The 17,508-nt window shown below is 39.8% G+C and overlaps 1 protein-coding gene across 3 annotated transcripts in view; it reads left to right on the plus strand.

Annotated features, from left to right (window-relative positions):
- Window positions 1–15,991: 15,991 nt before the first annotated feature.
- The window catches only part of SLC38A4 (solute carrier family 38 member 4), a 62,406-nt gene continuing 60,889 nt past the window's right edge, over window positions 15,992–17,508 (plus strand). For 2 of the 3 annotated variants that reach the window (XM_074942159.1, XM_074942160.1), the window contains exon 1: window positions 15,992–16,680. The gene's annotated coding sequence lies outside the window, so the exon portion shown is untranslated. The remainder of the gene's footprint in view (window positions 16,681–17,508) is intronic. The other variant, XM_074942158.1, reaches the window with a different exon arrangement.

Raw genomic sequence — 17,508 nt, forward strand, 5'->3', positions numbered from 1 at the left:
CTGGATTTATACTGGACTGATATTATTTGTAGTAATAATAATAATTTTCGCTAAGCTTTGTTTCCTGTTTACAAAAGATTATGACTAAAATTTTGTTTATAGAAATGTTAACAAGCAACAAATTTTGGATCCATAGCCACTATCAAGAAATAAAATCAGATTTATAATGAAAAAATTAATTTTGGAAAGAAGTTCATAAACATTAGGTCATCTAATCAGGAAACAGAAAAAAATAAAATATGAAACAGATGATCAGTAATGGATAGCAGATTTCTAATATCTAATGAACTGAATACCAGCTAACCAAACTGATTGAAATACAAGACATAATTTTTGTGAAGATTTTCACACAGATTTTGTCCTTGTATTATGAAATTTGAAATTTCAATGAAATATTTCAAAGCTTTTCAACCAGCTGTACTCATTACAAAGAATTTGAAAACATTCATTGGTCAAATATGTTCATAAAAACTAATAGACAAACAATTTCTAAACAAATAAATCTGTAAAAACAGTGAATAATTTGCAGAGAATTCATAAACCAAAAAAAAGACTTAAATTTGCCAAATATATTGTTTAGCAACAAAGCTCTACTACTAGCTCTAGCAATAAATAAGCCTGTCTTGAATAAATATGTACTAGTTACAATATGTACTAGTTTACAGCATCATACTAAGAGCTCATGCTCAGCTGATTATCCACCATACCCCACAAATCTTTTTAGAGTCTCTGCTTCCTTGGATAGAATTTAAGTATGGCCTACATTCTTTATTCCTAGATTTATACATTTAGCCATATGAAAATGCATATTGTTTGCTTGCGACCAACTTACCAAGTGCTCCAGATAGGTCACTGATACAGAGCTACCCTCTTCATTATTTACCACTCCCCCGTCCTCCTGATATGCTGGTGGAATGGCAGGAGTATAATTATATGATGAGACTATATCATCTTTTTTCTTCCCAAATACAAAACACTTCTGCCTTTTCAGCATTATTATTGATATCTGTACCATTTCCATCTTATAATGGACCAATGCCACTGTTAGAGTTCTTTTGGTTCCTCGTTAGGGGCTCAGGAGGGAGGGAGATAGGTGCCTGAGAATGGGATTCACAGAAGCCAGCATATTGAACAGAGCTGTCAAAGGTAGCCACAGGCGGGGGGGGATACCAATGAGAACGGTGTGTCCTAAGCCCCACCCCTTCAGGGAGTTCATTGCTTAAATACAGGCTGGAGGGAGGGTGCCTATCTCTGATTTGGATATTCTCCTGTGAACCCCCTCCTGGAGTCAGGAGCTTACTGTGTTTCTTGCAAGAAGCATGGGCGGTGCAGGCAGAGAGTGAGAAATACACTAGCCTGGTGGGAACAGCACTGAGGTGGATGACCCAGGATCCACTCTGCCTTCTCCAATGGCTATTTATTTATCAAAGTCGAACAGCTTCAACAGCATAGATTGGGGGAGATCCAGATCAGAATATCCCATAGCCCAGTGGTTAGGACACTCATGTATCCTTGAGCAGATTGGGGACCTGAACTAGTGGATTCCCACATCCCAGCTGAGTGCCCTAACCACCGAGCTAACAGTTATGTGGAAAGGCCTTCTTCCCCTTCCTCTCCCTCCCCCATTTTGTGTGGACTTAGGCAGCCTCTGAGTGTGCTTACCAGATTGGGCACCTCACATGAGTTAGGCAGAAGAATACCTATCTTCCCCCAGTACATGAATCTCTCTGGGGCTCGTGTGTCTGGACACCTAGATTGAGGCTGCAGTGCGCATTCCCAGAAACATATATGCCTAAGGAACTTTCACTGCAAAAATTTAGGCCTAACGCAAGCTTAGGCACCTACAGCAAGTTTAGGCAGCAGTTGAGTGGGGGTTTTGTCAATATCAGTGGTACCTATATCTCGGACTTAGGTGCCTAAAGTGGCAGTTAGGCACCTAAGTCCCTTTGTGAATCTAGCCCAAAATAAATTCCACCTAGCAAGGGACATGAAAAGCAATATGAAGAGGTTCTATAAATACATTAGGAGCAAGGAAAAGGTGAAGGAAAATGTAGGTCCTCTACTTAGCAGGGAAGGAGAGCAAAAAATGCACAATATCAAGAAGGCTGAGGTGTTTTATGCCTATTTTGCTTCAGTCTTCACTAAAAAGGTTAATTGTGACCAAATGTCTAACACAATTAATATCAACAACAAGGGGGAAGGAACACAAGCCAGAATAGGGAAAGAACAGGTTAAAGAATATTTAGATAAGGTTGATATATTCAATTTGGTAGGGCTGTATGAAATTCATCCTAGGTTACTTAAAGAACTAGTTTAAGAAATCTTGAGATTTCTCTAGATCTCTATCTTTGAGAACTCATGGAGGATGGGTGAGGTCCCAGTGGACTGGAGAAGAACAAATATAGTACCTATCTTTCAAAAAGGGAAGAAAGGGAACCCAGGTAATTATAAACCAGTCGGGCTTACTTGATACCTGGAAAAGATATTGGAACAACTTATGAAACAATCAGTTTAATAATATGTACCTAGAGGATAAAAGGGTTATAAATTATAACCAGCATGGATTTGTCAAGAACAGAACATGCCCAATCAACCTAATTTGCTTCTTTGACAGGTTTACTGGCCGACTGAATAGGAATAAAGCAGTAGACATGATAAGTCTTGAGTTTAGTAAGGCTTTTGACACAATACCTCATGACATTCTCATAAGCAAATTAGGAAAATGTGATCTAGATGAAATTACTATAAGGTGGTGTAGCAAAGCGCCAACACACCAGCGCAGTGCCTCCTGCTGGTCCTCTGGGAATTAGCTCGATTCCAGCCTCAGAGTGCCTCCTGCTGTCTGGTGTCTTCCTATTGGTATCTGCTTTCTGTAAATCTCCACCACTTATAGAACTTCAGGCCCCACATTCCTCCCAGACCCCAATGTCCCTTACCTGGGGGTGCTGCCCCACAGCAGTGCCGCCACACTCTGGGTCTCCCCTCCCAGGGGAACCCCAAACCCCTATATCCACTTTGCCTCAGTGGCTACTGCCAGTCATCATCGAGCCTCTTCTCTCAGGGGCAATCTGCAGTCTGTAATGGCCCCTCATCACTGGCAAGGGAGTTGGACCTGCTGCCTTTCTAGCCCCAGCTGCCTCCCTGTAGCTCTAGTACCTCCCCTGACCTTTAGCAAGGCCTCAGCCTGGGGACTGCCCAGGCCAGAGCTCCTCAGCTCTGCCTGCCTTCCCCCAGCCCTGCTCTGCCTCAGGTACCCTGCTTGCTCTCCCAGGCAGCCTGGTCCTCTCTGCTCCCCAGCTGGAGCAAGAGTCTCTCCTCCCACTCTCTCAGCCTGCCCTTTTATCAGGGCCAGCTGTGCCCTAATTGGGTGCAACCACACCTGTGGCTGACTATCCAACCCGCCTCCCTTGACAGCTTTTAACCCCTTTCTGACTCGAGCAGGTTGATCGCCCCACTACAGATGGGTACCCAACTGGTTGAAAAACCATACTCAGAGAGTAGTTATCAATGATTTACTGTCAAACTGGAAGAACCTATCTAGTCAAGTACTGTAAAATCTGTCCTGGGTCTGGTACTTTTCAATATTTTCAGTAATGACTTGGATAATGAAGTGGAAAATATGCTTATAAAATTTGAAGATGACATCAAGCAGGGCGGGTTTTTAAGCACTTCAGAGGATAGGATTAGAATTCCAAATTATCTTGATAAATTGGAGAATTGGTCTCAACTCAGTGAGTGAAATTCAATAAAGACAAGTGCAAAGTACTACACTTAGGAAGTCAAAAATCAAGTGCACAAATACAAAATGGGAAATAACTGGCTAGGCAGTAGTACTGCAGAAAAGGACATTACAGTGAATCACATCCCACCATCAACCTCAGCCTGGACCAGTACACACAAGAGATCCACTTGCTGGACACTACGGTGCTAATAAGCGATGGTCACATAAACACCACCCTGTACTGGAAACCTACTGACCGCTATTCCTACCTACATGCCTCCAGCTTTCACCCAGACCACACCAAACGATCCATCATCTACAGCCAAGCTCTACGATACAACCACATTTGCTCCAACCCCTCAGACAGAGACAAGCACCTACAAGATCTCTAACAAGCATTCTTACAACTACAATACCCACCTGCTGAAGTGAAGAAACAGATTGACAGAGCCAGAAGAGTACCCTGAAGTCACCTACTACAGGACAGGCCCAACAAAGAAAACAACAGAACGCCACTAGCCATCACCTTCAGCCCCCAACTAAAACCTCTCCAACACATCATCAAGGATCTACAAGCTATCCTGAAGGACGACCCATCACTCTCACAAATCTTGGGAGACAGGCCAGTCCTTGCCTACAGACAGCCCCCCAACCTGAAGCAAATACTCACCAGCGACCACACACCACACAACAGAACCACTAACCCAGGAACCTATCCTTGCAACAAAGCCCGTTGCCAACTGTATCCACATATCTATTCAGGGGACACCATCATAGGGCCTAATCACATCAGCCACACTCGTTCATGTGCACATCTACCAATGTGATATATGCCATCATGTGCCAGCAATGCCCCTCTGCCATGTACAGTAGCCAAACTTGACAGTCTCTACGTAAAAGAATAAATGGACACAAATCAGACATCAAGAATTATAACATTCAAAAACCAGTCAGAGAACACTTCAATCTTTCTGGTCACTCGATTTCAGACCTAAAAGTCGCAATATTTCAACAAAAAGACTTCAAAAACAGACTCCAGCAAGAGACTGCTGAATTGGAATTAATTTGCAAACTGGATACAATTAACTTAGGCTTGAATAGAAACTGGGCGTGGATGGGTCATTACACAAAGTAAAACTATTTCCCCATGTTTATCCCCCCCCCCCCCACTGTTCCTCAGATGTTCTTGTTAACTGCTGGAAATGGCCCACCTTGATTATCACTACAAAAGGTTTTCTTCCCAACCCCCACCCCGCCCCCCGCTCCGCTCTCCTGCTGGTTATAGCTCATCTTAAGTGATCACTCTCCTTACAGTGTGTATAACACCCATTTTTTTCATGTTCTGTGTGTATATAAATCTCCTCACTGTATTTTCCACTGAATGCATCCAATGAAGTAGCTCACGAAAGCTTATGCTCAAATAAATTGATTAGTCTCTAAGATGCCACAAGTACTCCTTTTCAACAATGTGATGCATTGCAAAAAAGGTAAATATAATTCTGAGATACATTAACAGGAGTGTAATATGTAAGAAACGGGAGATAATTGTTCTTCTGTACTTGGCACTGGTGAGACCTCAACTGAAGTATTTGGCACCACCCTTTAAGAAAGACGTGGACAAATTAGAGTCCAGAACAATAAAAACGATAAAAGATTTAGAAAACATGACCTCTGAGAGAAGGTTAAAAAAATTGGGCATGTTTAGTCTTTAGAAAAGAAGTGAGGGGGAACCTCCAAATATGTTAAGGGCTGTTATGAAAAGGATGGTGAGCAATTGTTCTCCATGTCCATTAAAGGAAGGACAAGAAGTAAATGGCTTAATCTTCAGCAAGGGAGAATTAGGTTAGATATACTAACTATAGTTAGTTAACTAACTATAGTTCTAACTATAGTTTCTAACTATAGTTAAGCACTGGAACAGGTTACCTAGGGAGGTTGTAAAATCCCTGTCACTGGAAGGTTTAAGAACAGGTTAGACAAAAACCTACTAGAGATGGCCTAGGAATACTTGGTCCTGCCTCAGTGCAGGGGCTGGACTAGATAACCTCGCAAGGTCCCGTTCAAGGTCCCTACATTTCTATGATTCTATTTGAGGGGAAGAGAATTGGAGTTTTGTAGGAGCTGAGGTGGAGGATTTCCAGTTTTGTGGTCTGACTTCTTTTGTGTAGAGAAAGTTGTTGTTTTGCTACTGCTATATATGTCTTTGAATTACATTTTTAATTACTTTCCAGATTGCCTATAGTCTGGGATAGGCAATCTTTTATGTTTTATATACTGAAACTGAAATAAATTAATGCATAAACATACATTTTCTACTTCATTCTACACTCTGGGACTCCTGTATTTAAAGTAGAACAATGATTCCATTTCCTGTGATGTTATAAACTGTATATTTCTTTCAGAAATGGCATTTCTGAATATTTAAGAAAACATTCCTGAAGAAAGAGTCACTCAGTGTCTCACCCTTTCATTCTCAGAAGACTATTAGGGTTGCTGTATGTCTATTGGTTTTGTTTGGCTCATCATTTGGTTCTTTTAGTTCACAGATCAAAAGTGAACTCTGACTATAAAAATAAGTTCTGGCCATTTTGAGGGGGGAAAGTCCCCATCATATATGGGTTGTTTTTAACATCTTTCCTAACAATGGTGTGCTTCAAATGCTTTGCATTAGAACTTTGTATTAAAAAAGCTGAATGGATGCCAAAATCAACTTCATTGTTAGATAAACAGAACCACTGTGTCTAAGCCTTGAATTATTCTGACATATAATTACTCACCCACCATTAAAGATTCATTATTCTACTCTTAGTATTTAAATAAACACTGACATAAGAATTTAAATTAATCAGACTGTAAATATTAATTTATATAAATTATATGATAGATTGTATCCTCCTGGTTTATACTTTAATAGTCATCATATATTTATGTTTTATAGCTAATAAACGTGCATATAATAAATATTCCCTCTGTATATGTCCTGTGTGCAGAATGCATGTCTGCCTGAGTTCAAGTTTAAAACCTGTAAGTTCAGTCTCTCCCACATTCAGGTTATTCCTTTTTCACTCTGTACCCTCTTTCATTTCATCTACTTCTTTATTCGTTCATTCCCTCTCCCTTGACTCACTCTCCCTTCTCATTCATTCCATATCATTGTCTTAAAGAGAAACAGAGGGAATCAAAGGAAGGGGAGAGAAAGAGAGAGAGGGAGAGAAGGGAGGAAATGAGGCTTGTAGACTCTCAAGGAAAAAATATAAGAAGTTTTTGATTTGCACATACAACCGTGATGGATCATAAATCATGGAACAACAGGAACCTAATATGTAAAAGATCTATTGTTTCAACATTCATGTTGGTATATTACCTCACAGCTGGTAACTTTATGAAATTTTCCTCATTCAGGCTGAAAATTTCCATGCTTTGACTGAAGGTGAAATACTGTGCAAAGTTTAAGCAAAAACAATTTGGCTGTTTTTAGCATGAAGAGAGTGAAAACAATCCATTATTCCTGAAAATTAGTACAGCAGCAAGTTCCTAAAGTCTCAGAATTCTTCTATTGATTTCCCCCCAAATATCTTTAAAATAAAACATAGGAAATTCCATGCAGTAAGTTAAGGGTGTGTTATAGCTGCAAATACAAATAAAAAGTCAGAAGCAAGGAAATGTCAAAGTTAACGTTGTGTGCATAACCTTTGCTCTGATCCCTTGTTCATATGTAGTAAGATAGCCTTTACTTATGTGATCATATATTACTTCTAAAGCATTAGAAGATATTATCATACTTTTTCTACCATTACATGTCAACATTATAAAAAATAAAATTTGAATTCTACCAACCCTAAATATGTACATAAAACAGTGAGAAACAATGGAGAGTATACTATCCTCCCTACCACAATGCATAGATATTATAGTTTGTGTGTAAAGCGTGATGATGTTTTATAAAATGTTAAGATAGCAAAGTCAAGCACGGAAAAGTTAGAAAATGCTCGAATTAAGGCTGCTCATGCTTCGTTAAATCTTCCCCTTTATGTATGCATTTGGATAACGTCTTTAATTAAATGATCATATACTAGATTTTCCTCAGCAAAATGTCTACATAGTTCAAAGGGTGAATGTACAGGTTGTTTACAAAACACTTGACTCAAGTGCAGAATTCAGTGTTTTTGTAAGTACAACTTGTCAGTACAGACTTTAAAAATGTTGACCTAATCAATTACAGTAATTCAGCAGTGTTAGCCTTTCTGTTCTCTGATGCTAAATGCTGCCAGATATTACTGATAAAAAAAATTCTGTGTTAACCTTCTGCAAGTTGCTTCAGGTTAAACAATCCTGGTTCATAGGTAGATACTGAGTTCCTGTTTTCTCTTCTTGGTATCGTTGTTAAAGGAGGAATTCACCACATAGTGGTGAAACTTGTTATTTACTACTAAATAAGCTACTAATAAGTAATTGGACAAAACCATGCTCACTTTACTCTTATAAGTAGTTCAGTTGACTACTCATCTGAATATGGTGAACAGGATTAAGTCCATTGATTGCTAACCTATCTATAGGTTTCTTTTTAACCCTACTTAAATGGTAGACTATTTCGTACAGGGAACATCTTTTACTTATGTTTGTACAATGGGACTGGAATCTGTAGGCACTACTTCGGTATTATTACTGCCACTGATAATAATAATCATTAATAAATCAAATTAAATTATATTACAATAAGTAGAGGTGGGAAATGTCTAAATTTGAAAACTTAAAACCCAGAAAATTCAGAGTTAAACACGAACTCTGTCCTTTACTCACCACATACTGCAAGTGCTTGCAACAGATCTTACATAACCGACAGCAGATGCTGCAATACATAAACAGAGCATGTTGAGTTACAGAAAAAAAGCTGATGCCTTAACTCTGAATTTCTTCACTTTTGTGCATTTAGTTTCAGCCACTAATAATAAATTAACTTTGTTTTTGGATGGTTGCTTTTTGCACAAGAGAGGAGTTCTATGCCATGGATACATTTTCCAGTGTGCAGACATTATCTAAGTGAAACTGTTTACCCCCCAGGCAGAGGCAAGTGTAAATTCACATTGCTGTGATTATTAAAATGAAGTCTCAACTTTAGTTTTTCAGAAATAATTATTCAGTGAAAATACTTTAAGAAAAAGAAAAATTAGATGCCACTAAAGGGCCCCACAACACCACCCAAAGCTAAAATATCTTGAAATAAGAGTGACTTTTTTTCCTTTAAAATACATTGTGCCTAAATCCTGCTGGTTCACTTAGAGCTTATTTTAATATTTAATATTCTTTTTTTTTATCTTACCTGTCTTTACAAAGTATGTTTGTGTAGGTCAAAGTGTCTAATATATGCACACATTGGGCCAAATTCAGAGTGATGTGCAAGATGGTAAGTCAGGCCCCAAAATATTAACTTAAACTACATTATATTTACTTAAATGTCTCTAAACTTACTCCACCAGTGCCTAATGGAATATAAGCAAATGTAACCCACATGTGGAGAAGACAGAAAAAGGTGTATGTCTACTTTAACTTAAACTAAGCTTAAGTCTACCCCTGTAGGGATGCTACTAGAAACTCGGGATTAGTACCTCAACCCTCCATAACAAACACTGCCACTAGATGCAAAAAGAAAAGGAGTACTTGTTGACAAAAACGTGTGAGGAACAGTGTGCGGGCGGGGGGAATAAACATGGGGAAATAGTTTTATTTTGTGTAATAACTCATCCACTCCCAGTCTTTATTCAAGCCTCAGTTAATTGTATCCAATTTGCAAATTAATTCCAGTTCAGGAGTCTCTCGTGGAGTCTGTTTTTGAAGTTTTTTTGCTGAAGAATTGCCACTTTTAGGTCTGTAATCGAGTGACCAAAGAGATTGAAGTGTTCCCCGACTGGTTTTTGAATGTTATAATTCTTGACGTCTGATTTATGTCCATTTATTCCTTTATGTAGAGACTGTCAAGTTTGGCCACTGTACATGGCAGAGGGGCATTGCTGGCACATGATGGCATATATCACATTGGTGGATGTGCAGGTGAACAAGCCTCTGATAGTGTGGCTGATGTGATTAGGCCCTATGATGGTGTCCCCTGAATAGATATGTGGACACAGTTGGCAACGGGCTTTGTTGCAAGGTTAGGTTCCTGGGTTAGTGGTTCTGTTGTGTGGTGTGTGGTTGCTGGTGAGTATCTGCTTCAGGTTGGTGGGCTGTCTATAGGCAAGGACTGGCCTGTCTCCCAAGATCTGTGAGAGTGATGGGTCGTCCTTCAGGATAGCTTGTAGATCCTTGATGATGTGTTGGAGAGGTTTTAGTTGGGGGCTGAAGGTGATGGCTAGTGGCGTTCTGTTATTTTCTTTGTTGGGCCTGTCCTGTAGTAGGACAGTACCCACCTGCTGAAGTGAAGAAACAGATTGACAGAGCCAGAAGAGTTCCCAGAAGTCACCTACTACAGGACAGGCCCAACAAAGAAAATAACAGAACGCCACTAACACAAAAGCACCTCGGTGCATACAGTCCAAAGATCCTCTCAGTGGAGTACAAGCATTTCCACTTGTCAGGTAGTACTTGCTACTGTTCAACCAGGATCACATTGACTTGTTTCCCTTCTTACTTCCAGCAGCAACATCACAATCAAAGAGGTTGACAATACTGAACAGGATTTCTAATACTGCCTTTCCTGGAGTGGTCACTGTAATGGTATCAAATTACAGACAGGAAAGGTGGAAACAGTGGGGATTGTAAATGGCAGGGAACACAGTCCTTGACTCAGTCTCTCTTACAGTGGAGTGTATAATATTAGGAAACATAAAAAAAAACCCAGGATTTGCTTCCAGTCTTTATTTTCTTTATGAGTCGATATACCACGTGGAAGAAAATTATTCACCATTCCTCAAATACCAAAGTTGCAAGATATTGAAGATATTCTGTCTCACTGAGGGGCCATGGAGCCAAACCTGAATGGCACTGTAACCCCACATGCCAGGTCACAATGCTCAGAGCAGGAGCTGGGCCCACTCCTGAGGAAGGAGCCATCACTGCTGAGTGAGGGTGGGGCAGGCTTGATTTGGGCCTCCCCTCATAGGTAACCATTTCGGAAGGGAGGGCTCAATTTCATTTCCCCCACCCCCAAAATGCTGGGAGGCTGCATCTGTCAGTGGCCAGCCCGCATCTGCACCTGCTCTCACTGTCCTGTGAATGCTGCTCTTAAGCACATTCACGTGAACCACCATTCCTGGCTGGCAGTCGGAGAAACCAAAAATGCTAAAAATGGCCATAACACATTATTTTCATTTGCTGCATTGTTCTTAATGTCTTATCTCTGTACTATGCATATTTCTGTGGACTACGTGGAAATTTGTCTACTGAGCAAAAACATAGCCCTCACCCCTGCAACAGGCATCACGGAGAGTCATTTGAAAAAACAGAACTTTATTTCTCAGTGCCATAGCTTTAGCTCTCTGCATTTCTTTCAGCGGCATGCAATAAAGAACCCATAATTACTAATTAGAATATGTCAGAAATGGGATTATACATACATATATATGTGTGTGCACTGATATATGTATACATAAACCTTCCAGAAAATGTGTTGTCTAAAAATATTTATAATGTCTGAAATTAATGTAAATGAGCTATTATCCACCTGGGAGAATTTGGAAATTTTGGACGGAACAGACAAGTGTAATTAGAAAGGGGAAAGTATGGGAGGGAATATACAATTCTAAATATTAAGGGAAATTGTGCCTCACCAATTTACTAGAATTCTTTGAGGGAGTCAAAAAGCATGAGGATAAGAGTGGATATAGTGTACGCCGATTTTCAGAAAGCCTTTGAGAAGGTCCCTCACCAAAGGCTCTTAAGCAAAGTAATCTGTCATGGGATAAGAGGGAAGGTCTTCTCAGGGATCAGTAACTGCTTAAAAGATAGAAAACAAAGGGTAGGAATAAATGGTCAGTTTTCAGAATGTAGAGGTAAATAGTGGTCTCCCCCAAGGGTCTGAACTGGGACTAGTACTGTTCAATATATTCCTAAATGATCTGGAAAAAGGGGTAAACAGTGAGGTGGCAAAATTTGCTGATGTTACAAAATTACTCAAGCTAGTTAAGTCCAAAGCAGACTGCAAAGAATTACAAAGGGATATCACAAAACTGGGTGACTGGGCAACAAAATGGCAGATGAAATTCAATGTTGATAAATGCAAAGTAATGCACATTGGAAAATAGAATCCCGACTATACATATAAAATGATGGGGGTCTAAATCAGCTGTTACCACTCAAGAAAATTCTTGGAGTTAGTGTGGATAGTTCTCTGAAAACACCCACTCATTGTGCAGCGGCAGTCAAAAAAGCTAACATAATGTTGGGAATCATAAGGAAAAGGATAGAAATAAGGCAGAAAATATCATATTGCCTCTATATAAATCCATGGTATGCCCACACCTTGAATACTGTGTGGAGATGTGGTCACCCCATCTCAAAAAAGATATATTGGATTGGAAAAGGTACAGCAAGGGCAACAAAAATGATTAGGGGTATGGAACATCTCCCATATGAGGAGAGATTAATAAGACTGGGACTTTTCAGCTTGGAAAAGAGATGACTAAAGGGGGATATGATAGAGGTCTATACAATCATGACTGACGTGGAGAAAGTAAATAAGGAACCGTTTTTTACTCCTTCTCATAACACAGGAACTAGGGATCACCAAATGAAATTAATAGCCAGCATGTTTAAAACAAACAAAAAGAAGTACTTCTTTACACAACGCACAGTCAACCTGTGGAACTCTTTGCCAGAGAAAGTTGTGAAGGCCAAGACTACAACAGTGTTCAAAAAAAGAGGTAGCTAAGTTCATGGAGGATAGGTCCAACAATGGCTCTTAGCCAGGATGGGCAGAGATGGAAAACCATGCTCTGAAGTGCCCCTGGCCTCTGTTTGCCAGAAGTTGGAAATGGGCGACAGGGGATGGATCACATGATGAGTACCAGTTCTGTTCATTCTCTCTGAAGAACCTGGCATTGGCCACTGTCAGAACAGGATACTGGGCTAGATGGACCATTGGTCTGACCCAGTATGGCTGTTCTTATGACAGATCTTCTTATTCCAGACCAAGACTTTGGAAAAACCAGTGGAGAGACTGTCCTCCAAGGAATCCATCTCAGGTTTTATACTAAACTCATAGCATGCTGGGACAGAAGGATGTGAGTTTACTTAGTGCTGTGTCAATACTCATACAATGCAAAAAGGGTGAGTAAAATGCCTAGTTATGTACCTCACTGAGGTAAATGAGTCTTAGTGTCTTGATTTAAGAAGCTCCCCTGTAACATAACAGTATCAGAACTTGCTTTAAAGCACAGCTCTTCTCTACAAACTGAGTACAAACTTCTTATCCTACTATTCGCAGAGAATTTGTTCACTTTGTGTATTCAGAGTTACATCTACTCATTTTACTGACAAAAATATGTGTTATTGCTTTTCATTCTTGTTAGTACTGCAGAGCAACTCAGTCAGCTGGAGTCTGTTTTGGCATGAGCCACAAAGAAAACAGCTTGACTTTCAGATCCCAGGGTGAGTTTTCAGGGCTAGCAGTCAGGAAAACTGTTTTATTTGTAAACTGAGAAAAGATTCGTAAGTAAGTCACTGAAAGAAAATAACTATGGAACCCTGCAATGCCATTTTATAGTCACTTTCTGGATGAGAAGCAATCCTTTATGTAATTTATTTTGCGTTATAAAAGTTTTATTGTTTGGTTCAGCCAAGAAAACATTTCATTTCAATCAGGGTTATGGATGTAACTGAACTGTGCGATGTTATTACTCTATTGAAAAATATATTGTAATTATTGTACTGATGATATATATAAAGGTTAATTTAGTGGTGAGGAAAATGGTAAGAATAAATGAAAAAAAATTACTTAAAATGCTTCCAGTACCTTAAGTAACCAAATTTTAATTAATTAACTTTACATTGGATTACCATTTGGAAACTGACTGGCTATCTCAATAAGCTGATTGGTGCAGGGACTGCCATTTTCTGTGTTTGTGGAACACCTAGCATCATGGGGTCCCAATCTGGTTGGCCATTAGCTACCTCAACATGAATATTAAATAAAAATAATATACCTCACTTTGATATATGCATCATCAGCACTTAGGAATCTTAGAAATACCTACTGTAGGAAAGAGAGCTCACTCTCTTAATATTTTGCAATCAAAAGAAATATAAAAAATACAGTAACAATTATTACTTTTGTGGGTGTATGAATTAAAATAAAGAAGAATCTGTCATGTATACCAAAAATCTAAAATAGCAGGTAGCTATCATAGTAATGGTGAAAAAGGTAATACTGCTTTGAACTACATCGTGTGTGAAATTTAATTTTAATCTACCTAGAGATACACCATTACAAAGTATTTAGACAACATGTTGTAGTTATCTGAAGAATTTCCCTTGAAAAAGTTGAATCCTAAGGTAGTGAATTCTTTTTCAGAAAGTAAATTGGAATTGAGTTTTTGAGAAAAAAACATGCATAAAACTATAAAAGAATAACTTATTATGTTAGATCAAATGATCTGTGGAATAGATTGTTTCCGTCGTGGTAATGCAGGTGGAGGAAAAGGAGAGAGGAAATATATTGTTGTGAGGAGAGAGGATATTAAGGCAAAGGGATGTGACTTTTCAAGGACTGGAACTATTCAATTAATATCTACAACAATACATACTAAGTTGTCAAAACAGATCTTAACGGCTCATTATTTAGGTTTAACTTTTTGAGGTAGGATGTGGGGGGGCTACTTTTAAAAACACTTAGTGTTGAAAGAAATACTTTGTTGACTTTATAGCAAAAAAAAGGGCAAGCTATGTCATGGAGATTGGATTTAAGTATCTGTGAATTCAATCAAAAGAGCCTGCCCTGCTGTTTATGTATAACAACCAAAATGAAACTCAGGGCTGGATTTAGGGGTAGGTGACCCAAGCAACAGCCTGGGGTGCTGGGCTTGGAGGGCGCCAGGGCCAGGGTGCTGTTTTTGTTGTTAGTGACAAAAGGGAAAATAGAATGCTTGAAGTAAAATGTTTCAGATATTCCATATGTGGATTTATTTATCACTAATCTCCTAGAATGTTCTGGACCTTTGTAGAATCTCGTGGAACCTTCCAGACTTTCCTTGACCCTCCTAGAATGTTATCAACCATGTCCTCGTGGATATATAAGTGGCGGGGCATCACCAGTCAGTCAGTGAGATATAAGAACGAAGTGAGAGCCCAGCTGTGATATTGTGAACCTTGTTTTATTGTGTAATTGTGAAAGTGTACTTGTGTTTTAAGACTAATAAAGGACATATTTAATGAGATACCAGAGATATCTATGTATCTGCTATCTACGCAACAATATAAAAAAATACTGTTACTTCTGTTGCCATGCTTAACACATAATGTTTGATGACTTTCTAAGACTGTAGAACATAGGCTTTTGCTCTCCCTCATACTGCCTGTCCCCCTCCCCTCCCATAGAAAATAAAAGATGCCCTGAAGCAGATTTTCCTGAAGATAAGGAATGGACATGTAAGGAAAGTGCTGGAGGGGGTAGGCACCTAAGATGCTCCTCACCTGGGGCACCATTTGGTTTAGGGCTGGCCCTGATGAAACTTACTAGAACAAATGTGAAACTGACTAATCAGTTCCATTGTTTAAACAGAATGAAAAGTTTAACCAAACAATATAAACCTTGAAAAATACATTAGATTTATAAAAATTATTTCAGTTTCAATAATCTCAGGGGGCCCTTCCTAGCAATACATTGTCAAGAGTGGGTAAGGCCCTGGTGTTCTCATATTGGGGCCATGCACTGTATCAACCTATTTAATTTACACTGAGTCCAATTAGCATGCAAGGGAAAATAAAAACAGAGGCACCGGCTCAAAGAATGGCAATGGCAAACTGTCTCAGGGCATGGTGAGCTCATCTGAAATAGCAAAATGGTAGTTATGTTATATTAATAATATGTGTATACTTCTTATTAATGAGATCACCACACTCCAAGGGAGAATATGTAGATCAATGAGTTGTGGTCCTATATTAAACAATTTGTTACTCTGCCCACAGCTAAAATATGCTATATGCCAAACTGGGCTGTCACAGGAATATCAAAAAACAAAGGGGACCAAATTCAAGCAGACACAACTCTCGCTGGGTTATTTGGCAACTAGTGGTTTTCCTTCAAAAACAGGTAAGTTTAATGGCATTATGACTCAGCAGAGGGATGGTCAAAAATTTGTACATGGGATCAGTTTTAAAGGATTCTTTTAAACGTCTAAAATGATAAATAATACAGCCATTGGATATATATAGATTGCAACTCAGGCTTTGCATCTTACACATTTCTGTTCCAACTTCTACTGGACAAACAATTATGATGAAGTATTGAAAATGAGGTTAAATACACCCTACTCAACATCATTATGTGCTTTCTTTTGTAAGCCCTGAATATGTACAGACAACACAGTGCATTATGCAAAAAAAAAAAAACATTAAAACACAACTCCCTAAAAACTGTATATTAAATTATAACATCACTTGGAATAGAGTCAGTTCTATTCTGTTTAGAAAATAATTGTGCCACTTTGTTTCATAGCCACGCTCCCTCTTGTCTCTTTCACGCGCAGAACAGCTGAACACGTCCACCTGGGAGGATGCTTTTTGTTTACATCTCAGGTTGCTAGCTTACTACCATTGGTGGTTTTTCTGAAAGGGAGGGGTCCGGATGAAATGAGAGGCTGCAGGCTGGGGATGCTGCCCCCTATCACATGATGGAAATTTCCACTCTTTAGAAAGCAGGAAAGAAAAGAAAAGAAAGAGAGGGTCTCAATCCACACTTTCTAACACTCCTCGTAGGGTCATGCCATTTTCACATGTGCTTCATCCTAAACGAATTTGCCAAAAGCAAGGTGGGTAATTCTAGCTCTTTGAATACAATTCTACGTGATTTCTAAAGACCGAGAAAGCTTGTTAAATACGAATGTAGCTATTTATACATATGGATCTACAGGTATCTCTTACTCACATCCTTGTGTGAGTGCAGCCTACGTTTATGCTTGGCAGAGCGGCTGTTTTTAACATATTGGCTTTCACCATTTCAAATGAGCCCGCTTTGAGTGGATTGAAGTGTAATGACCGTAATAACTGTGGGCATGCAGCACGGCACAAACTACCGAGGATGACTGGGGATGGCTTTTATTGTACGTGTGGGCGTTTGCATTGGAACGGTGACCCCGATTCTTGGAAGTGCAAACGAAATCCAGCGAGTTGTGTCTTACTCGTGGTTTCATTGTGCTTCTTTGTCGTTGTGTGCATAGCGAAAGCACTCTACTAGTGTGGGAGGGAAGTTATTCATGGCTCTGTGGGGAAGGGCTGCAGAGTGCACGGAGGGCGTCGTGCAGCTGCTGGGGGCTGGCGGAGAGGGTTTGCTAGGAAGGGTGGCAGAATGTATTAAGCGTGCGTTTTGCAAAGTGAGATGTGGGAGACGGGGAATGGGGGAGGGGGGTGCACAGTGCAATACGGGATTAGGGTGCGGGTTGCACCCCACCGAAAGGGTGGCAGGCTTCCACTGGTAGAGGGTTGCACAGGATCGGATTCCGGGGGGCGGGGAGAGTGGCCCTGTACCGGGCCCGTGCTAGAGTGTGTGTTACAAGGGGTTAGTGAACTTGGGGAGGGGCAGTAATTCACAGTGCCCGAGAGAGAGGGGGCAGGGGAGGAAGGAGACTGTGCTGCGGGCG

This window comes from Natator depressus, chromosome 1 (assembly GCF_965152275.1).
Source record: "Natator depressus isolate rNatDep1 chromosome 1, rNatDep2.hap1, whole genome shotgun sequence".
Classification (NCBI taxonomy): domain Eukaryota; kingdom Metazoa; phylum Chordata; order Testudines; family Cheloniidae; genus Natator; species Natator depressus.